The sequence below is a fragment of the Marmota marmota genome, unplaced genomic scaffold (genome assembly GCF_001458135.2).
Source record: "Marmota marmota marmota unplaced genomic scaffold, marMar, whole genome shotgun sequence".
Classification (NCBI taxonomy): domain Eukaryota; kingdom Metazoa; phylum Chordata; class Mammalia; order Rodentia; family Sciuridae; genus Marmota; species Marmota marmota.
Genome location: NW_025999905.1, coordinates 11,768,894 through 11,795,519, shown reverse-complemented (window position 1 = coordinate 11,795,519; position 26,626 = coordinate 11,768,894). Strand labels below are relative to the sequence as shown.

The following is a 26,626-nucleotide window of genomic DNA, read 5'->3' as shown; positions in this document are numbered from 1 at the left end:
GGTTTGACCCCATCTGAGCTTGAGCCAGTTAGCACAGTCCCGTTTCCCCAAGGGCTTCAGTTACAGATGCTTGCTCCCTGTCCTTATTGCAGTCCTTCCTTGTTTACTGCTATCCCAACATCTTAAAACTAACATGGAGCCTTAACCCAATTCATTTTTTATTTATTTGTCTCATATTTAAAAAGTGATGAAGATAAAGAATATGGGAAGATTAAATCAAAGCAACCCAAACAAGGGCCTTCTGAACCTTAACAATCACATTGTTACAAAGTTAAAGCAGGAGAAAACCCTAGTATTCATTCCTCTTATCCATTTTCAAACTTTGCAGAATCTGATCATTTGCTGCTGTCTCAGAGACTGTTATATTGTGCTCGTGATCCAAGCAGGTGGGGCAGGAGGTCACCAACATGGCTCAGACTGTGTTCAAGGGGGAATATTTTGTGCCTACTCCTGTACACAAAGCCATGCAGACATATTTCATGTTTCAGTGCTGGTTTTATCAATTGTCTATAGTAAAGATGCACAGATGATGATTGTTACTTGTTTTAAAATATTTGAACACCAGGAACTTAGTTCACATCTTTTGTTTTATAGATAAGGGTATTTAAAATCACAGAGGATGTGACCTTTCCCTCAATCAAGCTGCTATATAATGTTCAAACTGTACCTTCAAACATTGAAAAAAAGTTCACTCACCCAGAATCGAAACAAAACCACAAGACCTTCTGGGGCACAGATCTCCCTTTATTTAGGAAAACTAGAGGCAAACTTAAGAGATGGGGTATAATGAGCCATATGCTGGCTGAATGTCAGAAATCATTTCATTTCTCTGTTCAACTTATGGTGGATACTCAATTGAGTTAACGTTCATTTGTAATAAAAAGGTTTATTATATATACATGCCATGTACCAGGCAGTACACTGGATGTTGAGGACAAAAATATGAGGGTGAATTGATATAGTCTCTCTATAGAAAGACTTTACATTGTATCAATAAATGAAAATATATGTATGAACACTTTAGAGCATAAATATGTACACTCAATTAAGCTGCAATCAAACAGAGCTACTCTTTATTGAGTGTAAGGTTGTATCAAGCAATTTATGTATAAACCTTACCATTATTATTTTTTCTAATTTACTGGCAAAGTTATTGAGGTACTTAGAAGGCTAAGTAAGATATTCAAGATCAGACAATTAATTAAATACTAGATCCAGGACTAAAATTGAGGTTTATCTACTTCAGAATTCTTGCTGGGTATAAGGGATTTTTTTGTCTGTAAGAATCACTAATAAAAATTCTTGATAAGAATAACATTTTAGCCTTTTTAAAATTTCTTACATACATGACAATAGTGGAGCGCATTACATACATAATTATCCATTCACAGCATAATTTTTCATAACTCTGTATATAAAGTATGTTCATACCAAATTATGCCATTATAATGAGCTCTCTTATTTTTCTGCATACAATTCTTAATACACCTTTATGCCACAATTTATAATATCTCTGTTTGTATATAAGGTATGTTGACACCAAATTCACATCTTCATACATGTATTTTGTATAATGATGACCATCTCCTTCCACCATCCTAGCTATTCCCCTTCTCCCTCTTTTTCCCTCCCACCCCTATTCCCTATATAGAGGTAATTTTCCTCCCATGCTCTTTCTCCCTACCCCACTTTGAGTCACACCCCTTATATCAGAGGAAACATTTGGCATTTGTTTTTTTGGGATTGGCTAACTTCACTTAGCATAATCTTCTCTAATGCCATCCATTTCCCTGCAAATGCCATGAACTTATTCTTTTTTTAGTGCTGAGTAATATTCCATTGTATATAAATGCCACAATTTTTTATTCATTCATCCATTGAAGGACACTAGGTTGGCTCCACAGTTTAGCTATTGTGAATTGTGCTGCTATAAACATTGATGTGACTGTGTCCTGTAGTATGCTGTTTTTAGGTCCTTTGGGTATAGTCCGAGAAGAACATTTTAGTCTTATTAACTGACATATTAGGGAAGGCAAGAGGAAGAAGTAAATGGTTGCAGGGTTGTGTTTGGATATGAAATTTTAAAGATAAAATGCAGTTGATAGAAATATATAACACCTAATTCAAATTTTAATTGTAAATTATGTCTTAAAAAGCAAGGGTTGAGGTCTAAGGGTGTAGCTCAGTGCTAAAGCATGTGCTTGCTGTGCTTGAGGCTTGAGGCTGCAGGTTCAATCCTCATCATTCTTCCCCCTAAAACAGCAAAAAATCCAATTAATAACTAAATGTCTCCTGAATATAGCAATGTAATATATGTAATAAATCAAGCCCCTAATTTTAACTTGCAGGCATAAAATATGAATGCAAAAGCTACAGTCCACAAGTGAAATTAAATTCTCTGGAGATCTTATACACAGTGCAAACTGTGGGTAATCATAGTCCTTTGGACAGACTAATACGTTCGTCTTCCTTTGGCATCACTTCCTGGAATTCACAATTTTTAACAGAAACCAATAAAGGATATATTTTTTCAGCCTGTATCCCTAAGCACCTGAAGGAACTCCTATATTTATGAAAGCAAAGACTCTGGCAAGCAGCTAGAAAGAAAAGAAAAATATTCTATTCACTAATTAGAAGGTTTCTAGATTTTTTTTTACCTTGATTTCTAGAACATCCTACTAGAGTGTTAAGACTGCGATGCCACTAATCTAATCACTAAATTTTCCTAATGATTTGCTTTTGTGAGGACTATTCACTCATCTCCTATGTGATTTCCACTTTTATAATAAAACTTGGTCCAATTTGTATTTGTAATTACATATTTTCATTCATACAAAGCAATATTTTCATTGCCAGTGATGTATTTAAAATCTCAATTATAGCATTTTATAATTGTTATTTTATCAAATCTAAAATATTATTGATTATTGTTAGAGTCTGTAAACAAGTCTGGATGGTGCCTGGCATTTTGCCAGAGGGAGTGGTTTGTGAAGTAACGCCAGCAAGCCATTAAGTGTGGAGATTCCTTATTGGTTGACTGCTGTGTCGAGTTTATGCTAATTAAGATAAGCTGTGTGGAATGTATAAATACCCCTCCAGTCCTACAATAAACGGCTCCCACTCCTGCTGTATCAATGTACACAAGTTGTTCGTCACCGCCCTGGTTATTTTGCTGCAACCAGACTGCGGCAGATGGTGGCCCGTACCGGGAGCCCTGGGACACTCGGGGGTAAGTGACGGGAAAAAAAAAAAGCTGCCCATCCATAGATAGGACGGGAGCAAATCTGCTCAGCCCTAGGCAGATAGGGCAAGAGGAAAAATGGCCATTTTGAGAAAATGGAGAAGATTGATACAGTATGTTTGTGTCTTGTTTTGTCTCAGTGTGTTGTATTGTCTTTGTGACGAAAACATGGATGGGGTGTTAAGTAAATTACTAAGGGAAGAAGGCACCCCAGTGGAACCAAGAGCAGTTAGGGCATGTTTTGATGGAAGCCCAGGAACTCGAGTCAGAAAGAAGAAAGTTCAGAGGAGGAAGGATTATCAGGAAAAAAGTTGCAGCAAAAGGCTATTACTAAATACTTTTTGTTACTGGAGGGTATATGAATCGGAGCAGCGGCTGCCACGTGCGCAAGCCAGTCATGGCGCAGCAAGGACTTTCCAAGCAATGGCAACAGGCTCTTCCCGGCCCCCCGCCTGGGGAGCAGGACGCCACTGCCAAGAGCCCAAATCAAGACCTGACCCAGAGGTCCAGTCTCGAAAGCTTTTGCTCCCTGTGCCCTGTGGCAGTTTGAGTCCGGGACGCTCCCCGTCGAGGATGCTGCCGCTGGGCAGAGGACCACATGGCGTCCCTGAAGTTTGATAATTTTCAAGGCCAGTAACTACAATGGTTCTCCCACACCTGGAAGCTAATGAGTAATGAGTGCCATTAAGGCCTATTTCAAATGTAAAAAACCTTGAGATAATGTACTAAATTTTCCAGAAGTTTGTTTCCTTAGTGCCTGCTGAAATACTACAGGATTTTCTTTAGCGGCATTGCTGGAGTTCTTGCCTTCATCCCAGTGCCAGTGAGGACGAGGATGGAAGAATTTCCAGTGTTGCTGAAAACCTGAGGAGACTTCGGATCAAGCTAGCTGCCTGCAGAACTTACCTGGACTGTAATTTAAGCTAGCTGCCTGCAGAACATATCCTGGACTGTGATTTACCTGGACTGTGAGTTAATCTATTGAGACACTGCTTTACCTGGACTGAGACAACAAACTGTAATCTACAACAAATTGTAACTCGGTATCTTTGCTAATGGTGTCATTGCTAGTATAATTTTTCCAAGGGCTTCTTTAATGGAGCCATCAATTGGCTTGGAATTTTGACATTTTGTATCCTCCCCTTCTGCTCGTAGCAGATTATTTATGGTGTTTGTGTAAAAACCACTATGGTCGTTATTTAAATTAAACAAAAGGGGGAAATGTTAGAGTCTGTAAACAAGTCAGGATGGCACCTGGCATTTTGCCAGAGGGAGTGGTTTGTGAAGTAACGCCAGCGAGCCATTAAGTGTGGAGATTCCTTATTGGTTGACTGCTGTATGGAGTTTATATTAATTAAGATAAGCTGTGTGGAATGTATAAATACCCCTCCGGTCCTACAATAAACGGTTCCCACTCCTGCTGTATCAATGTACACAAGTTGTTCGTCACCCCCCGGTTATTTTGCTGCAGCCGGACTGCGGCAGATTATAATATAAATTATTATTTTATGTACCACTAAAAAGATAAAACACTGCTATTTATAATTCAATTATTTCATCTCTTAACATTTTTTATCATACTAAAGGGAAGAGATATTTTAGATGTAATTAGACATGAATTTTTAATCATAAACACTATATGCCTACATAAAGTAAGCAAAATAAAAATTCTAAATATACCTAAAATTTCTTCTTGGCATTTGATTCTTATGAATCACTTTTTGACTCAGAGTTATCAATGCCAGATTTTCAACACAGGTTATGTATCATTTTTTAAAATAATGAATTGTTCAAAGACGGTGGAATGAGATGAATATCATTACCCTAAGTACATGTATAAAGATACAAATGGTGTGAATATACTTTTTATACAACCAGAAATATGAAAAATTGTGCTCTATATGTGTAATATGAGTTGTAATTCATTCTGCTCTCATATATAAAAATTAAAATAAAAAATAATGAATTATTCTAGACCAAAAGGAGTATATCCTACAATGCTAGCTCTTTCATTATCTTGCCAAAAAGTATTAACAAATTATTTTCCAACAATTTCCGAGTATCCTGCTATATATATGAGATATATGTGTGTATATATATATATATATATATATATATATCCCGCAAAGCTTATAAAATTTATATTTGTTTCATTGACATGTTTTTCTTCTGTTCCTGTTACTTATTTCATATTCAAATATTCTATTTCAATGAAAGATGATCTTATATAATCTTTAAGATGACATTAAGAATATTAATTAAGTTCAATATGTATAATGTTCACAGTACCAATAACTATTTTTAAATGGCATCATGTACCAACTTTGACCAAATTCAATGTACTATAAAAATTTGTTCTCAGTAATACTAAGTGTCAAATGGGATTTCTGTGATATTTAGAGGTATCATGAAACAAAGTTAATGAAAGGAATGTAGGCTTTATGATTAGAAATAGTTGGCATCAAATATTGTTCTGTATTTGATAAAGGAACTTGACATCTTCATTTGTAGAAGTGAAGTGTGATAACAATCCCTTCCAAGGTCTTGTGAATATGAATATGGGGATAAATTAAGGCCCCTTGCACAATACCTAGTGTATGGTAGTTAATATGTTGCTAATGCTAATTGTAGGAGAAATGTAAAACCTCTGCGACGAGTTTTAAAAAGTCAATTATGCAGCATAGTTGGAGTCTTGAGATTGAAGTGACTTGAATCTTTAATTTTCCTCTATTAATTTGTGTATTACATTTCCTCAAACTTAGTCTAATTTTAGCCCAAGAAGAGCACTCTATTAAAAGAAAAAGCAGTATAAATCAGCTTGAAGAGTCTTGTTTTATTCTTTTGCGGGGTGGAGGGCAGGGGAATGTACCAGGGATTGAACTCAAAGGCATTCAACCACTGAGCCACATCCCCAGCCCAAAATTTTTGTATTTTATTAGAGACCTGGTCTCATTGAGTTACCTAGTACCTTGCCCTTGCTAAGGATGGCTTTGAACTAGCTATCCTCCCATCTCAGCCTCCTGAGCTGCTGGGATTACAGGTGTGCACCTTGTTCTTTTTAGTAATACATGAAAATAGGATGTATTTTGACATAGAATATAACTTCCCATTTTGCCATTTTGTGGTTGTACATGATGTGGGGTGACACTGGTCATGTATTCATATATGAACATAGGAAAGTGTCTGATTCCTTCATTCATTCTACTGTCTTTTCCATTCCCATCCCCTTTCCCTTTCCCCTGTCCAATCCAGTGAACCTCCACTCTTCCCTGTCTCCCACCAGTTGTAAGACAGTATCCACATTTGGCCTTTGATTTGGGGGATTGGCTTATTTCACTTAGCATGATAGTCTCTAGTTCCATCAAATTACCAGCATATGCCATAATTTCATTCTTCTTTATGGATGAGAAATATTCTATTGTGTATATGCACCACATTTTCTTTAACCTCTCATTTGTTGGGCACCTAGGCTGATTTCATATCTTAGTTGTTGTAAATAGAGCTGCTATAAACACTGATGTAGTTGCATCACTATAATATGCTGATTTTAAGACCTGTGGGTATAGACCAAGGAGCAGGATACCTGGGTCAAATGATGGTTCCAATCCAAGTTTTCTGAGTAATCTCCATACTGCTGTTGCAGAGTCATTGCACCGATCTGCAGTTCCACCATCAATGTATGAGTGTACTTTCCCCCCACATCCTAACCAACATTTATTGTTACTTGTATTCTTTATAATTGCCATTCTGACTGGAGAGATGAAATTCGGTGTAGTTTTAAGTTGCTTTTCTCTAATTACTGGTGATGTTGAATTTTTTTCATATATTTGTTTACTGATTATATTTCTTCTTCTGTGAAGTGTTGGTTCAGTTCCTTTGGCCATTTATTGATTGGGTTATTTGCCTTTTTGATGTTAAGTTTTTTTGAGTTCTTTATATATACTGGAAATTAATGCTGTATCTGAGGTACAGGTGAAAAAGGTCTTATCCCCTGCTGTAGGCTCTTTCTTCATGTTCTTGATTATTACTGTGAAGAAGCTTTTTAGCTTGAATCCATCCCCTTTATTGATTATTGGTTTTACTCCTTATGCTTTCAGAGTCTTTTTGATGAAATCAGATCCTAAGCTGACATGATGAAGATTAGGGTTTTTTTTCTTCTAGTAGATGAAGGGTCTCTGGTCTAATGCCTAGGTCCTTGATCCACTTTGAGTTGAGTTTTGTGCAGGGTGAGAGATACAGGTCTAATTTCATTTTGTTATATATGGATTGCAGTTTTCCCAGCACCATTTGTTGAAGAGGCTATATTTTCTCCAATGTATGGTTATGGTGCCTGTAGCGCCCCCTTGCCCGCAAGGAAGACGCAACACTCAGGAATCTTCTTTCAGCAGTTTATTCAGGCCCCTGACAGTTCTTCTCCTCAGTTCTCTTCTTCAGTTCTCCCCCTCCGGATGCCCCTCCCAGCCTTAATAAAGCATCTCAAGCCCCAATGCAAAGCAGCCACGTGGAGCTTTCTCATAGAGTGATGAAAAGTCATGTGCCAACTCTCCCAAACAAGGAGTTGTTTGTCACAGACCACAGCGGAGCCAGCGCCATCATGTAATGGCGACCATAATTTACATAAACGGCAGAAACGGCTCACCACAGGTGCCGTTGTATAGTATGAGATGATTTTATTTATGTGGGTTTGTCTCTGTGTTTTTTATTCTGTACCATTGGCCTCATGTCTGTTTTGGTGCCAATACCATGCCTTTTTTGTTACTATATCTCTGTTGTATAATTTAAAGTTTGGTATTGTGATGCCTCCTGATACACTTTTCTTATTGAGGATTGCTTTGACTATTCTGGTCTTTTATTTTTCCAAATGAATTTTATGACTGATTTTTCTATTTCTATGAAGAATATAATGAGAACTGTAATAGGACTTGCATTAAATCCATATAGCCCTTTTGGTACTATGGCCATTTTGATAATATTAATTCTGGCCTATCCAAGAACATGAGAGATCTCTCTATCTTCTAAGATAGTCTTCAATTTATTTCTTTAGTGTTCTGTAGTTTTCATCATAGAGGTCTTTCACCTCCTTTCTTAGATTGATTCCCAAATATTTTTTTTTAAACTATTGCAAATGGGATAGTTTTCCTAATTTCTCTTCCCATTGATTCATCACCGATGAATCACTCAATTGATTTGTGGATGTTAGTTTCATATCCTGTTACTTTGCTGAATTCATTTATGAGTTCTAGGAGTTTTCTGGTGGAGCTTTTTGTCTTCTAAATTTAGAATCCCCTCATTAGCAAATGGGGATGGTTTGAGTTTTTCTTTTCCTATTCATATCCATTTAATTTCTTTCTTCTGTCTAATTTCTCTGGCTAGAGTTTCCAGGACCATGTTGAATAGAATTCATGAAAGAGGGCATCCCTGATGTATTCCAGTTTTTAGGGAAATCCTTTCAATTTTTCTCCATGATATTGGTCTTCAGTTTAGCATATATAGCTATTACAATGTTGAGGTATATTCCCACTATCCCTAATTTTTCTAGTGTTTTGAGCATGAATGGATGCCGTATATTGTCTAATGCTTTACCTGAATCTATTGAGATAATCATGTGATTCTTGTCTGTAAGTCTATTAATGTGATGAGTCACATTTATCGATTTCCATATGTTAAACCAAACTTGCATCCCTTGGATTAACCCTACTCGATTAACCCTACTTGATCACTATCATTTAAATATCTTTTTGTATGTGAATTGCCAGGATGTTATTAAGAATTTTTGCATCTATGTTCATCAGTGATATTGGTCTGAAATTTCTCTTTGATGTGTCTTTGTCTGGTTTTGTTTCAGGGTGATACTGGCTTCATAGAATGAGTTTGAAAGGTTTCCTCTTTTTCTATTTCATGGAATAATTTGAGTATTATTGGTGTTGACTCTTCTTTGAAGGTCTGGTAGAACTCAGGTGAGAATCTATCTGGTCCTGGGCTTTTCTTTCTTGGTAGGGTTTTGATGGTGTCTTCAATTTCAAAGCTGACATTATTTGTTTAAAGTTTCAATGTGCTCCTAGTTCAGTTTTGGTAGGTTATATATCTCTAGAAATTTGTCGATGTCTTTACAGTTTTTTATTAGAGTATAAATTTTCAAATAGGTTCTGATTATCATTTGTTGGAATATTTCAACACTGTTTATTGTGATATTTCCTTTTTCATCACAAATTTTAGTAAAAATTGAATTTTCTTTCTCCTTCTTTTCATTACCTTGGCTAAAGGTTTATCAATTTTATTGACTTTTCTCAAAAAAAAACACAATTTTTTGTTTTATTGATTTTTTGTATTGTTTTTTGTCATTGTTTCAATTTTATTGATTTCAGCTCTGATTTTAATTATTTTCTGTCTTCTGCTTCTTTTGGTATTAATTTGTTCTCCTTTTTCTAAGGCTTTGAGATGTAATATTAAGTTATTTCTATTCTATTTAATATTAAGTTATTTCTATTCTTTTACTGAATGAGCTCAATGCAGTCTTCCAGCAATTGCCAGTCCAAGCTGGAAGACTACACTCCACAATCTCCCCTGGGTTCCACTGGAGTGGTTGAGGAACCAATTCTTAGTCCACAGTATCACCTGAGAACCCCAAGTTTCCTAGTCTCTGGTTCTGTGCCCAAACTTAGTCTCTTCCACCCCCACCATTTTTAATACCTGGCCAGGTTCATCTCTTCCAACCAGTCCTGTAAGCAACTGGATTAAAGGGAGAGATGAAGAGTCATGTGGATTTTCATAACCAGTTGTCCCCTATGTAAATCTCTCTCTATGTTTGATTTTCTCCTGGTTACTTAGGCACACTCTGTGTCATGCAGTTTGGGTTTTCCAGGTCTGTATTTCAAGCGAGACTCAGATTTGTCATGACTCAGTTCCTCAGCTGCAGGCCCTGTTCTGTGGTTACAAAATGGTTCTATTCTCTGTCCTCAGCAAGCTACAGTTTCTTTCCTATACAAGGCTACTGTGCAAAGCACCTTTCAGTTTAGTCAGGCAGTGTCTTTGATCTATAAACTCTTTGTACCAAAGGACTCAGCTCCCCTAAAACTGCAGGTTCCTTTAATTCCCTTATCCCTCCCCTGTGCTCTCAGAGGGACCACTATGACTCTGGCTGGCTGACGCCTCCAGCCACAGCAGCAGCTGTAGCACTAGAGATTTCTTCCTTTTTTTTATCCAAACTCCTGGATCCCCAATCTGCTTTGAGTGTCTAGTATTTGATTCCAGCAGACTCCCCCTATTTTTTTTTATTCACTCACTTTGCTGAGAAGAAACCTATCTGCTTTCTTGGTTTTATGCCATGGAGAAGCTAGGAAAGCAACCTGCTGTATTCTACCATCTTGAAAAGCCTCTGTTTTGTTCTTTCCTATAAGCATGTAAATCTATCCTGGAACATATGTGTGGATTACCTTTGGGCTGAACCCTTGGTGTACATGGGAAGGATGTTAGGACTTCACAAGGCATCTCATTGCACAATGGAAAGGTTGAAAACAAGCTTTTCCCAAGCAGACATTTTTTTTTCAGAACTTCTTTCTTGTTGGACAAAATTTTACATGCATGTCATGAATGAATTTATTTTTTTTCTACATATTTGATACTAAAGGATATATCTATTTTACCCAAGCATGCTTTTTCTTAATTAGAAGTCCACATTTTGTATTATTTGACTTTCTCAGTTTAATGTGATAACAAGAAAAGCATGGATGGAAAGATAAATTGATGATCAGACTGTTGGTTTAGCATTTTGGAATGGAGAAAATAGCTTATAAAGTGCTTTAAAAGAGTATTTGTTTCATGACAAGTTGAGCCATCCAGTCATGGAGCCTCTAGTTGTCTGAGAGAAGGTAATAATTTGGCAACTTCTTCAAAACAGTTGAGGAAAGTGGTTATCATTCACCAAATCCATTTTTACCTTTTTCCATATGATTTATCTATAACAACCTTCATGGTTGCCTGACTAGACTATATATCTGTGCCTCTGTTGATATGATGGGTATCTGTATGATGAGAATCTCATCAACATAATATGAATAGCAATTGTGGACTTCTGGGATTTAATACATTAGGTTCACCTCTTCTTACTCCCTGTTGTAAACCAAGCATGGTACTGATCCAGCTTCTAGGATTCCAGTGATGTCTATCCTGCCCAGACTGCAAGGGTTAGGAGAATACTTTCCTCAAGAAAGTATAAGTATCTCTTCTTAGTGGTTGTAATGTAAGCATAATTTCCATATTTCATAGGATTTATAACACAAAATAAACAAACAGACTATGCAACAGATATGGCATGTAGTCTGCATAGCCCAAATGTTTACTTTATTGCCCTTTACAGAAAACATTTGCAGATCTATGCCCTGGGGTATAGCAGACCAAAAACTAAGAAGAAATCTGTCTCTGAATGTTCACACACAAAAAAAGCAGAATTCCTCTGGCAATCTAGACAGCTCATAAAAATTTATTTCATGAAGTAGAAATAAATTGAGAGGGACCCCATTAAACATGAAAGAAGAGTATGAATGACAGCTGACTTCTCACAGAGTGCAAACAAGGAAAAAATGCGACTTCTTTAACCTTCATTGTGTTGAGAAGAAAAAAGTCAAATCAGATTTTTTTTATTCAATGAACAAATCCTTCCTAAAAGAAAGTGAAACAAAGATATTTTCAGAGAAGCAGTTTAGCAGTCCTTTCTCAACACAAGTATTAAAGAAGCAGTACATGGTCTTCAAGCTGAAGGGAAATAGTATCAGAAAAAAAAAACATGAATTTTTTTGGAAAATAATGAGGAACCTTATAAGGGTAAATATTTAGATGAACATAAAATATACTTGATATTATTCCTGTATGCATACAGGTTTAAATTTCTTTTAAAAACCAATGCTAAAAATTAAACAGCTATGTATTGTAGGTCTTATGGCATTTATTAAGTAAAATTTTAAAAAATAAGAATAAAGGACAGCAACTGATAAAAATAATTGTTGTAAGATTTTATAATGTTCATAAAGTAATATAATATTATTTGAAATTAGACTAGTATTATGGTTTTGATGTGATGTTTCCCCAAGACCTCACGTATAAGACAATGTAAGAAGATTTGGAGGAAAAATGATTGGGTTATAACCCTAGCCTAATCAGTGCATTAATCCCTGATGGGATTAATCGAAGTGGTAGGTTGTGGCTGGAGGAGATGGGAATTTGGACATGGTTTGGGGTATATATTTGTGTCTGGCAAGTGGAGTCTCTCTTTCTCTCTCTCTCTCTCTCTGCTTTCTGATCACCATGATGTGAGCTGCTTTCCTTTGCCACACACTCTCCCATGATGTTTAGCCTCATCTTGAGCCCTGAGAAATGGAGATGGCCTTGTCTGGACTAAGACCTCTGAAACTGTGAGCCCTCAAATAAACTCTTCCTCCTCTATAATTGTGCTGGTCGGGTCCTTTGGTCACAACACCAATAATAGCTGACTAAAACAACTGGAATGATTTAAACATTATGTTCCATCTTTAGAGAACCTTTAAAAATAACACAAAGGTTTATGAATAAAAAAATAATCAGTAGTAATTTTTAATTACTGTAATAAATATCTGAAATAATCAAATTACAAAGTGAAAAGTTTATTCAGCTCAAGATTTTGGAGGTTTCAGTTCATGATCAATTGGCCCCATTGCTTTTGGGTCATGGTAAGGCAAGGGGGAGTGTGTGGTAGAGCAATGTCACTCACTTCAATGACTGGGATGTCAGAGGAAGAGGAAGAGGCTAACTTTCCACTATCTCCCTTGAGGGGATCCCTCCAGTAATCTCAATAGGTCTCATGTCTTATAGTTTCCATGACCTCCCAGTCATGGGCACAAAGCCTTTAATACATCTGCCTTTGGGGGATATTTAACGTTCAAACCATAGCATATGTAATGTTTAAAAATATTTGATTTACTCAAAAGAAGGGATAAAGTCTGGGAATATGACAAATGAGATGAGTAAAACTCAGACATCAAATGGAAGACTTAAATCTTACAATAGCAATAGTACATTAAATGTAAATTAATGTAATCCTAGGCCCTCCTAAAATGCAGAAATAATGTAAGTGAAAAAAGTAAAGACTTGTATGTATGCAGGTTACATGAAATATTTTTCAACTTAAAAGATAGTTTGAAATTGGGGAGCTAGAACATTATACAAGAATTGAACATAAGAAAACAAATATGGCCTTATTAATTCCTGGCAATGTAGAACACAAGATAGGGAGTATTGCTGTGGATGAACAGAGACATTTCATACTGATAAAATTATCAATTCATTAAAAAGCAAAACACAAATCATGTATGTGATAAAAATTTCAAAGTATAAGAAGCAAGGAAGGGAATAAAATTCACAATAAAGTTGACAGAAGAACTGTATTGGTATGCACAAAAACATGATTAAATATAAAGCAAAAATAATAATAATTGATAAAGTAACAGAGAGGTGTGATAATTACCAAAAATTTGGTTTTGAATTGGACAAGTAGAGGTATTGGATTAGATAGCAATATTGATTCTACAATTATGAAGAAGAAAATAGATACAGTAAAAATCTTTTGTCTTTTCAGCAGTATTTCCACTCCCTGCTATGCTTCTACTATTTTACACATATGCAATCCTGACTGTTATGTTTCTCGAAATTCCATGGTTAATATTCTACCAGTAGGAAGCATTTGTATAACATTTGGAAGTATAGACAAGACTTTACTCCACTGAGGCTCTGACTACCTTGGGCAGGCATGTGGGCTTACCATGTATAAGTTTTGCCATGAACTTCCAAGTATCTTCCTGCAAATTACCCACTTAAGCACTAAAGGAGACTGAGGTTTTTTTAAGGTGCTTTCCTATAATTCTACTTCTCTGATGTCTTAAACCCTAACAGATACTTCCCTAACCTTCACTCTGCCAGTCTTTTGAAATCCATAAATTACATTCTTTCTTCTTAAAATACTTGGATTTTGTTTTGTGATTAAATTCTATGTAATACACTATAATGTGTGGGTGCAGAGGCTAGCAGATGGTTGCATTTGGTGGTATGAATCTGCAGAAGCTTTTTGCTGATTGCTTATGATCTCTTAGTATGTGAGAAAGGAAGGTTACCAGTTGAGTGTAAATGTGAGAGAGGAAATAGCGAAGGTAAAATAGTTATTTAGCAGTATCACTAAAAGAATGGACTATGGTTGCTAGGCAACAGAAATGATGCTCTTAAGGTTCTGTATTTCTGGATTTAAAATAAAACTGGGTATGATTTTTCTCAGTCACATTTATGAGCTATGGGTAAAACTTGTTAGACAGTTGACTATAACAGCCATATAGCTTAAGAGTTCTTAAAATTGTTTAGACTTTAACCTTAACTGGAAAGCTTTTTAAAATACCCATTTCTGCTCTCTACTCCTGGAGGTTCTGATTTCATTGTACTAGAGTAGAATCTACTCATTGAAAAAAATTAAAAACCAAAGCTACCTGGAGGATTCCAATTTAAGACCAAGGTGAAAAAAAAAACTTTTTGTACTATGAGAATTCCTGTGTTCAGAATCTGTGTCCTATTTATATTTTTATTCTTACTGCTTGACACAATGTAGACAACTGAAAAATTTTAGTTGACCTGAAGAATAAGAGTATGAAAATTCAAAATTTGACAACTATTTTCATTTTTCTATCCTTTTAATGATTTCTCACATACTATCCTATAGTGATTTGGAGTGTATAGTAGATTAGATTTCAAGAACTTATGTAATTTCTTACCCTTCTATGAAAGAATGGGCAGTTAAAATACTAAATACTAACCATTTGTCACTTAAGATCTCACAAATTCGTTCTAGAAATAATCTACTGAATCATACATAGTACCTGAAATAGAGTTGGTTGTTGGATCACAGACTAATTTCTTCCTAAGCCCATAACTCTATTTCCTGGTCTCTTTCAAGGGAAGACATGGCATATGACAGGGTTCTAGCCAATGGTATATGGGAGATGAGATGATATGCAACACTGTACCCATCAAATCTTACTCAGAGTAAACTTTGTTCTTACTCTGTCCTTCAGCTCATACCAGATGAACCAGGTGAACATGGAAACATGCTATCAAGATGGTGGAGCTTAAAGAAAATTGCTTAGGATAAGTAGCATCTTTGAACTTTGTGTTAATGAGAAATAAACATCTATTAATCATTATACATTGCTCATTTAGCAGTGGAAATAATTTTTTATAAAACTGTGAGCTTACTGTCACAGGTAAGAGATATCATAATATTTCAAGTGTCATTTTGCAGCTAGAAAAAAATAAAGGAAAAAATCATAAATGGTATGTTATTGGCAGTAGATAATAGATTATCTATAGTAAAGTTCCAGAATGTGGTTCCTACAGCAGTGCTTCTCAAACCAAATGTGAACACTTGACTTGAAAGCAAAAATAACCCAAATGGGGAGTAGACCTCATGGATCAGCAATCTTTCTTTATTAAGCAGTGGAATGACATATTTTCAGGGGAGAAAATGACAACTGGTTACCAGAGGGGTCTGATTTTTATAGAGTTAAAGTGAGAACTAATCATAGCAGAATGTTTAGTGTGACTTAATTATTAGAGACTTAATTATAGCAGAATGTGTCAGCGGGCTAGTCTAGAAAATAGTTGTAGAACAGGAAATTATGAAAGTTCGGAGCCCACTGCTGTCCTTCTCTCCCTGAGACCCATTGTCCTTCTTTCTCCCTGGGGGTTATGGTTTTCCATTTCCTTCATGACTAACTAGGAAACTTTGTTAAAATCATATTCTGATTCAGTAAATCTGGAGAGGGGAGAGGAGAACTGAGATTCTCCTTTCTAATAAGTTCTCAGATGACATCCTGCTGCTAGTCAGCAAACCACTCTAAAGAAGGCTCCAACTAGGGCTGGGATTGTGGCTCAGTGGCAGAGCGCTTGCCTCACACATGTGGGCACTGGGTTCAATATGCAGCACCACGTAAAAATAAATAAACAAAATAAAGATATTGTAAAATTCTCAACAAAATATTCCGTGAGGATGAAGTGAAAAAAAAAAGTGAAATCAGCAAAGAGATGATCTACACTAAAGGAATATTCAACCAAAGGAAAGACTAAGTCAAATTTAAAAACCAGAAATAAATCAAAATGATAGAGAATACAAATCATATCTCAATAATAACCTTGAATGTTAACTAAACTCATCAATCAAAAGACATAGACTGGCAGATCAGATTAAAAAGCAAGACCCAACAATATGCTGTCTTCAAAAGACTCACCTGATGGGCAAAGACATCCACAGGCTGAGGGTGAAAGGATGGGATAAAACTTATCACTCATGTGGATTGCATAAACAAGCAGGAGTTTCCATCCTCATCTCAGATAAAGTAGACTTCAAACCAAAGTTAATCAGAAGAGACAAAGAAGGACATTTTATAACAATTATAAATATTTTTGCCCCAAATAATGGAACATCTATGTATATCAAACAAACTCTTCTCAGTTTCAAGCGTCAAATTGACCACAACACAATAATGCTGGGTGACTTTAACACACCTCTCTCAATACTGGACAGATCTTCCAAACAAAAACTAAATAAGGAAATTATAGAACTAAATAATACAATCAATAATTTAGATTTAACAGACATATATAGAATATTTCATCCATAAGGAAGTGAATATATTTCTCAGCAGCACATGGCTCCTTCTCTAACATAGACCATATCTTGTGCCACAAAGCAACTCTTAGTAAATACAAAAAAATAGAGATAATACCCTGCATTCTATCAGACCACAATGGAATGAAACTAGAAATCAACAATAAAATAAAATACAAGCTACTGTAACAAATGGAAACTAAATAATACACTATTGAAATTTGAATGGATAGTAGAAGAAGTCAAGGATAAAATTAAAAAAAAATTCTTAGAGGTAAATGATAACACTGATACAACATATCAAAGTCTCTGGGACACTATGAAGGCAGTACTAAGAGTAAAGTTTATTGCCTTGAGCACATTCATTAAAAGAATAAAAAGTCAACAAACAAATGACCTAACACTACATCTCAAAGCCCTAGAAAAAGAAAAACAAATCAATATCAAAAGCAGTACTAGATAAGAAATAATTAAAATCAGAGGTGAAATCAATGAATTTGGAACAATTGAAAAAAATGACCAAACAAAATTTGGTTCCTTGAAAAAATAAATAAATAGATAAACCCCTGGCCATGCTAATGAAGAGAAGAGAAAAAACTCAAATTACTAAATATAACATGAAGAAGAAATATCACAATGGACATGTCTGAAATACAGAAAATAATTAGAAACTATTTTGAAAATTTATATTTCAAGAAAATATTGAAGACATCGACAAATTTCAAGAGACATATGACCTACCTAAACTGTATGAGGAGGTCTTACATGATGTAAACAGATCAATTTCAATTAATGAAACAGAACAGGCCATCAAAAGCTTACCAACCAAGAAAAGTCCAGGACCAGATGGATTCTCCACCAAGTTATATAAATAGACTTTCAAAGAAGAATTAACACCAATACTCCTCAAAGTATTTCATGAAATAGGAAAAGAGGGAACCCTTCCAAACTCATTCTATGAGGCTAATATCACCCCAATTCCAATACCAGACAGAAACACATCAAGGAGGGCTGGGGTTGTGGCTCAGAGTTAGAGAACTTGCCTAGCACATGTGAGGCCCTGGGTTTGATCCTCAGCACCCCATAAAAAATAATTAAATAAAATAAAGGTATTGTGTCCAGCTACAACTTAAAAATAAATATTAAAGAAAAAAAAGACTTATCAAGGAAAGAGAACTTCATCAATATCCCTGATGAACATAGATGCAAAAATTTTCAATAACATTCTAACAAATCACATACAAAAACATATTAAAAAGATGGTGCACCCCAATCAAGTGGGATTCATCCTAGGGATGCAGGATTGGTTCAACATAACGAAAATCAATAAAAGTAATTCATCATATTAATAGACTTAAAAACAAAAGTCATATGTCATCTCAATAGATGCAGAAAAGGCATTTGACAAAATATAGCACACCTTCATGTTCAAAATACTAGAAAAACTAGGGATAGTATGATCATAGCTTAACATTGTAAAGGCTGTACATGCTAAACCCAATTCCAGCATCATTCTAAATGGAGAAAAAATGAAAAGCATTCCCTCTAAAAACTGGAACAAGAAAAAGATGTCCTCTTTAACCACTTCTATTCAACATAATCCTTGAAACTCTAGCCAGAGCAATTAGGCAAAAGAAGAAAATTAAATGGATACAAATAGGTAAAGAAGAACTCAAACTATCACTATTTACTGATGACATGATTCTATATCTAGAGATCCAAAAATTTCACCAGAAAACTTCTAGAACTCATAAATGAATTCAACAAAGTAGCAGGATATAAAATCAACACCCATAAATCAAACACATTCCTATACATTAGTGATGAATCCACTGAAAGAGAAATTAGGAAAACTACCCCATTCACAATAGCCTCAATAAAAAATAAATAAAATACCTGGTAATCAATCTAACAAAAGAGGTGAAAATTACAGAACACTAAAGAAAGAAATTGAAGAAAACCTCAGAATATGGAAATATTTCCCATGCTCCTGGATAGGCAGAATTAATATTATCAAAATGGCCATATTACCAAAAGCATTATACAGATTTAATGCAATCCTATTAAAATCCCAATGATATTCTTCATAGAAATAGAAAAAGCAATCATAAAACTTACTTGGAAAAATAAGAGACCCAGAATAGCTAAAGCAATCCTTAGCAAGAAAAGTGAAGCAAAAGGCTCATGATACCAGACCTGAAACTATACTACCAAGCTACAGAAACAAAAACAGCATGGTATTGGCACCAAAATAGACTTGTAGTCCAATGGTACAGAATAGAGGACACAGAGACAAACCCACATAACTACGGTTATGTCATTCTAGACAAAAGTGCCAAAAACATTCAATGGAGAAAAGATAGCCTATTCAACAAATGATGTTAGAAAACTGGAAATTCATATATAGTAAAATGAAATTAAGCATCTATTTCTCACCCTGCATAAAAATCAACTCAAAATGGATCAAAGACTTAGGCACTAGAACAGAGACCCTGCACCTAATAGAAGAAAATGTAGGCCCAAATCTTCACCATGTTGGCTTTGGATTGGCCTTCCTTAACAAGATTTCAAAACTGCAAGAAGTAAAATCAAGGATCAATAAATAGATGGATTCAAAGTAAAAAGCTTTTTCTCAGCAAAGGAAACAATACTGTGAGGAGAGAGCCTACAGATTGGGAGAAAATCTTTACCACATGAACCTCTGATAAAGCATTGATCTCTAGAGTATATAAAGAACTCAAAAAACTTAACACCAAAAAAAACAAATAACCCAATTAATAAATGGGATAAGGAACTAAATAGACATTTTACAGAAGAAGAAATACAATCAATCAACAAATATATAAAAATGTGTTGAACACCTCCAGCAATTAGAGAAATGCAAATCAAAACTACACTAAGATTTCATCTCACTCCTGTCAGAATGGCAATCATCAAGAATAAAGGTAACAAAAATGTTGGTACACTCAAACATTGCTGGTGAGAGTGCAAATTGGTTACACCACTATGGAAAGCAATATGGAGATTCCTCAGAAAACTTGGAATGGAACCACCATTTGACCCAGCTATCCCACTCCTTGGTTTATACCCAAAGGACTTAAAATCAGCATACTACAGTAATGCAGCCACATCAATGTTTATAGCAGCTCAATTCACAATAGCTAAACTATGGAACCAACCTAGGTGTCCTTCAGTAGATGAATGGATAAAGAAAAATGTGGTATATATATATTCAGTGGAATATTACTCAGCTTTAAAAAAGAATGAAATTATGGCATTTGCCAGTAAATGGATGGAGTTGGAGAATATCATGCTAAGCGAAATAAGCCAATCCAAAAAAACAAAAACAAAAAAAAAAAAAAAACAAGGCCAAATGTTTTCTCTAATATGCAGATGTTAATTCACAAGAAGGAAGGAGGCACTAGAGAAGAATAGTGTTACCTTAGATTAGGTAGAGAAATGAAGGGAGGGCAGGGGTGTGGATTTGGGAATAGGAAAGATAGTAGAATGAAACAGGCATTATTACTTCATGCATATATGTGACTGCATGACTAATATGATTCTACAACATGTACACTCAGAAAAATGAGAAGTTATATCCCATTTATGTATATGATATATCAAAGTGAATAAGTGTATTCTACTGTCATGTATAATTAATTAAAACAAAACAATTAAATGGCAAAAAACAATATTGTGTCTGTGTATAACTACATTTTTTTTATAAAAAGAAGGCTCCAAATAGAGCATTTTGTTTCTCTTACTGACACTAAAATCTCTAGTCTTCTCTCTACAAGTTTAACTTAGATACTTTAATTATGCCAAATGGTATTTTAATAGGATTGCATTAAATCTGTATAATGCTTTTGGTAGTATGGCCATTTTGATAATATTACCATGAACTAACTTAGATTAGATAACTAGTCTTCTCTCTACATGTCAAGGCTTTCCTTTTCTTAATGGGTTGACTCTTATCCCTGAAGGAGTGTTACCTCCTAACTCTGGTACCCATGAATGTGACCTTATTTGGAAAGAGGGTCTTTGTAGATGTAATCTAGTTAAGATGAGGTCTTTAGGGTACACTGTAATCTGATTAGTGTCCTTATAAGAAGTGGGGATTTTTAACACAGAGATTAGAGAGGCAGTATCAGTGAAAACAGGTAACAATTGGAATGATGCATCTATAAAACAAGTAATGCCAGGGATTGTCAGCTTCTACAGAAGCTAGGAAAGAGGAATGGGATAGACACTCTCAGAGCCCTCAAAAGGAGCCAACTCTGCTGACTCTTTGATTTTCAACTTCTGGCCTCCAGAATTATGACACACTGTATTCCTATGGCTTAAGTCATCAAGTCTATAATTCTTTGGGACTACATCCCTTGGAGACATACACCTTTGTATGTTTAATGTTGAATGTTTTGATTCTAGCATATATAACAGTTGTCTGAGGGAATAGAAATAAATCAGTATCTTTTTTATTTCTTTGCAAGTAGTAAAGAATTATTATCTCCTTAGTACCATTAACATCAAAACAGTTTTTTTCACCTAAAATATCAAAAACATTAAACTTCTTTATGAAAGTTAAGTATGAGCACTCTTTGATGCTTCTTCTCACAGTTGGTTTACTTAATGGATTTTCTACCTGATAACCTCTACACTGAAGATGGTAACATGATTCAAAACTGACCCATCCCACAGCTATAGAAATGTTGTGCTTTTAAAGAGCAGGGTCTCCAAATTAACTTTCCTCAGATTTCCAAATGATAAAAATATTAAATATCATTTATTCTTTCATTGGTAGTGAGTCATAATGGATGTCAATACCTTGATCATCTTTATTTCTATTTCATTTCTACTCTTTCCTGGCCTCTGAACAGATATAACTACCTAAGCATATCAGATAATTTTACCTCCACCTACTGCAGGAGAGAAATTTTTTTATGTACTTCTTTAGAGAACAGGAGCATTTGGAATAATTAAAGTATCTAAGCATTAAGAATACTTTTTCTTTATAATCCAAAATACTGTCCTAAAGGGAAGAAAAGTACACATTTTCACAACTTAAACACAGGCAAGAAATTGTAGCATTTAAAGTGATATTTAATATTGTTATTGTTTTGTTGGCAAAGTGTCTCCCTACCATTAATTATTGTATCTAATTAAATGTATCAGTACTGGCAATAGACATCATTTTAAGGGTTACTTTGTAGCTACAAAAAAATCAGAAAATTACAAAAGATGTGCCTGTAACAATAGGTTGTATCAGGAGACAAAAAGAAATGGAACTCAATTTAATATATGGATTCTAGATGGTAATTCTCTTTGATGAATATGATTAGCTCAAAGCATTTTGCTCTTTTTTTACAATGAAAATAGTGGGGGGCTGGGATTGTGGCTCAGTGGTAGAGCAATCACCTAGTACATGTGAGGCACTGGGTTCGATCCTCAGCACCACATAAAAATAAATAAATAAAGCAGAGGTATTATGTCCATCTACAACTAAAAATAAATAAATAATGAGAATAATAGTATAAAACCTGGCACATGCTGCTATTGAGTTGGCTTAGTTCATGTTGTACTGTTCTGGATCCTTCTGGGAAACACTCATTTTCTCAGGTGCTGGCAATGTTAGTCACTGAGGGCTGCCAACTGAATTCCTCTGTCAGAATTGCTTGGTCCATGGCCACTTGTCCTTAGGAGAAAGGGGAGGCATCCTTTATCTTTAAGTGGTTGATAAGGATGTATCAAGGCCTGCCTCAAGGTGGAACAACTCAGAAGAACCAATCCAGAGCTCCCATAGTACTGCATTGGCCTTCATTTTAAATGCTTCAAAGTTTAACAGCTCTATCCTTTGTCTTCCTGTGTCCTTCACTCTGACTGATGTTGATCATACAAATGCTCATTCCTAGAAATCTCAGTATCCCAATCAAGTTCTCAGGTTACCAAATTTATAATTATTTATAAATTCTTGAAATATAGACAAAGAGTGAATGATACAGATCTTCCTTTGTACTTATGCATATGCATGTGTAAATACATATGTGTGTATATATACTAGTATATAAAATATAGTATATAAACATATATACTAGTATATAAAAATATTTGTCTTCTTTATGAGTGTTAAATATACACATATATGTATATATCATGCATTCATTAGTAATAGATATGCATACATATGTTGAATAAAATGATGATTTCTCAAAAATATCCACATCCTAATCTCCCAAACTTTTATATATGTTCCCTTACGTGTTCACAGAGATTTTGCAGATAAAATGAAGATAAGAATCTTAAAATGAGAAAGGTATGCTGGATTATTTTGGTGGATCCACAGGGGCATTAAAAGTGGAGAAAGGAGGGAAAGATATGTAACAATGGAAATCAATTCTGAACGATGCAATGTGAGGACTCAGCCCACTCTTGCTGGCTTTAAAGGTAGAAAAAAGGGGACTCACAGTGAGGAAATTCGCTAGAATTCAAATTCTCTAGAATTTGCACAATAAGGAAAATTAATTCTCCCCTGGACTCAATAGAATGAAAAGTAATTCTGCCAACATTTTGATTTTAGGATTTTGAATCTACAAAACTGTAAAGTAATAGATTTATGTTGTTTAAAACACTAAGTCTGTGCTTTTTGTCACAGGAGCAATAGAAAACTAATACAGTGTATTTCCTCTTTATCTTTCCAAGGAAATGATAAGATGGTTATCATGGTACAGCTTTGTCATTATCCTGTGTCATTAATTCTGAAATGTCATACAAACTCCTGCTTCTGTATTTACAACATGGTAAGCGCTATGCTAAATGATCATTTCACCCCTCAAAACTATTTTATAATTAAGTATCTGAATAATTCAGCATTTTCTCATGAGTCCTTGAAAAACATGTGATCACAGCAACCTTCATTGAAAATGAAGTTTTTACTTAAGGGCATTTGAGGTTTTTATTAGAATATGTATTTTTGCCCTTAAGTTATTTGACTAGAACAGCAAATGCACATTCAGTATTTTATTAAAAGCACATTCTTTTTCACAGACATAACAGATACATTTGCAGTGAAAGAATTTTATTTATTTTCCTTGCAAACTTTGCCATAACTGAATGGGAAAAGACCAAAGGATTTATTACCTTTATAAATCCATTCACCCAACTTTGAAAGTCTTTTTCTAAACACCAATTTAAATTATTTTTATTACTTTCATGTCTTATTGAAATGTTTATAAAGTCATCAAAGAAGCAATTATCAAAATATAAGGCAAAGATGAGGTATATCTATATAGGCTCAATAAATAAAATGCTAAGAAAAATATTTTCTTAACTAGAATAGTTTAAAAAATAAATTTAAAAAATTAAGAAATGTGTTTTAATCTAAAGGAAATGAATGGAATAGTGTTTAAGCAACACCTACATACATCCATTTGTTTCATTTACAAAAAGAGGGACTGGTAAAATCAAAACACAAGAGGAAGAAAAGAAGGAAGAGGAAAGGCTTGTCTCCCCTTGCTTGTATTGATTAAAATCTCCATTCTCAGTGGAGAAGCTGTCATCAGGAGATCTGACCATGGCTAAAATAATTCATTAGGCCACTGGATTCCAAAACCAATTTCACAATCTTGTACCATTAAGGGTAATGGGAAATTATTTACAAAATCATTAAGATTGCTGAGAAGATTTCAAACTAAGTTAGTACAAACCTCTCATTTTGTGGAAAAGGAAATTGAGGTCTGAAGAGATGTGCTACAATCCAGTTTATGAGTCACCCATAATTAGAAGACTAAATATTTAGTTCTCTAACCTTGTTTTGACCCTGAGGGTGTTATCCAACTTTATCACCACCTCACCTAATAAGCTTAGTTCTAAATGACTTTTTGACTCTTTTCCAAGATCCAGTTCACATTCACAAAATTTTCCTTCTCAAATTTTTCCAGGAATGTGCCCCAAGTCTTTCAAACTAATTAAGAGTAATGGAATATTTCCAAAGTAAATTAGTGTTGTCTAGAACAACATTGTCTAAAAAGAATATTTCCTAAAAGAAATATTGAAAAAGTAAAAAGAAATTGGTGAGTAAATTTTAATAATGTATCTTATTTAAGTCAACATATCAATCATTTTAACTTGTAATATTATGTTATTAAATATTTCATTTCCTTATTTTCATATTCAGTCTTCAAATTCCAGTATAAATTTTATATGTACTGCACATCTCCAATTGGACCAGATACATTTCAAACACTCAATAGACAATTGTGGTTTGCCAATATTAGTCATGTTAGACAATACAAATCTAAAGTGACAATTATTACTCATATTCTGGGTTAAAATTAAATTTCTTCAGTTAATTATAATTCTGAATAATTGTTGAATAAACACTCAATTTATAATGCTGGATTCCTGAAAAATTCCTTACAATTTCTGTTTTCTGATTTCTTATTTTATATATTGAATTTCCCTTGTCCTCCCCCCCACTTTTTTTTCGCTTTTATTTATTTATTCTCATTTTATTTGTTTTTCCTTATCTATTTATTTATTTTCTGCTCTGTCCTGAGAGAATTCTCCAAAACATCCTTCTAATTCTTTGCTTCAATTTTCCATAGTATTTCATCAGTTCTTCAGGTTCTCTATGACACATTTATATTTGATAATTTTTTTCTCTGATAGTATGTATTATATATTAATAATTTTCTTCTTTCTTTGGATTTTTTTTATTTCTCAGAAAAAGCTTTCCTTCAAAAGAACTGTGACAAATAAGTGATATGCTAATTTTAGTTCATATCTCAGGTTTAGGTAATTAGCATTTGATAAAATTTTGGTGCAAACAATCTCAAGTTTGAAACAGATGGCTTCAACTAACAAAGGGTTTCAAATAATATTATCCAAATGTAAACCAGAAGAAAATTAAGGTAAGAACAGAAATTAATTTGGTGTAGTATAGTACATTTAGGATGTATGATTTGCCAGAATGATTGTATGGGCAATATCTCCAGCATGAGCAATATAGGGGCATCCACTATGCCTGGAAACTGAGTATCCTTGGAGTGACATCTAGAACTGAACATGGTCTTGGGTCTATGTTTCAAGAAGGACTTGTAATCGAAACCAACTACAAACAATGCTGACTCTGCTGCTGAGTGTGTTTGCATTCACCTGTGAGTGAATTTCTTAGTCAAGGTCCTATTCAGGGTAAATTAATCATCAAGATGTAAGATCCTGTTGTATGACTGTGTTTTTTTTCCTATTAATTAATGTTCGTTCATTTGGGATATTCTGTCCAAACTTTCATTTTAATAGAAAACCTGGTTATTAGGTGCCATGTACTAAACACTTAACTCCAATCTGCAGAGGCTACCAATTGTTCAAATGCCAACTGACTTAGGTCAGTTTATTTTTTATTTATTTTTTATTGGTTGTACAAAACATTATAAAGCTATTGACATATCATATTTCATACATTAGATTCAAGTTGGTTATGAACTCCCAATTTTACCCCAAATACGGATTGCAGAATCACATCAGTTACACATCCACATTTTTACATAATGCCCTATTAGTAACTGTTGTATTCTGCTACCTTTCCTATCCTCTACTATCCCCCCTCCCTCCCCTCCCATCTTCTCTCTCTACCCCATCCACTGTAATTCATATCTCTCCTTGTTTATTTTCCCATTCCCCTCACAACCTCTTATATGTAATTTTGTATAACAATG

General features: G+C 34.6%; 1 pseudogene; it reads left to right on the top strand.

The window, feature by feature from the left end:
- The first annotated feature begins 3,599 nt into the window (after positions 1-3,599).
- Positions 3,600-26,626, top strand: part of LOC125615513 — a 78,436-nt pseudogene continuing 55,409 nt past the window's right edge.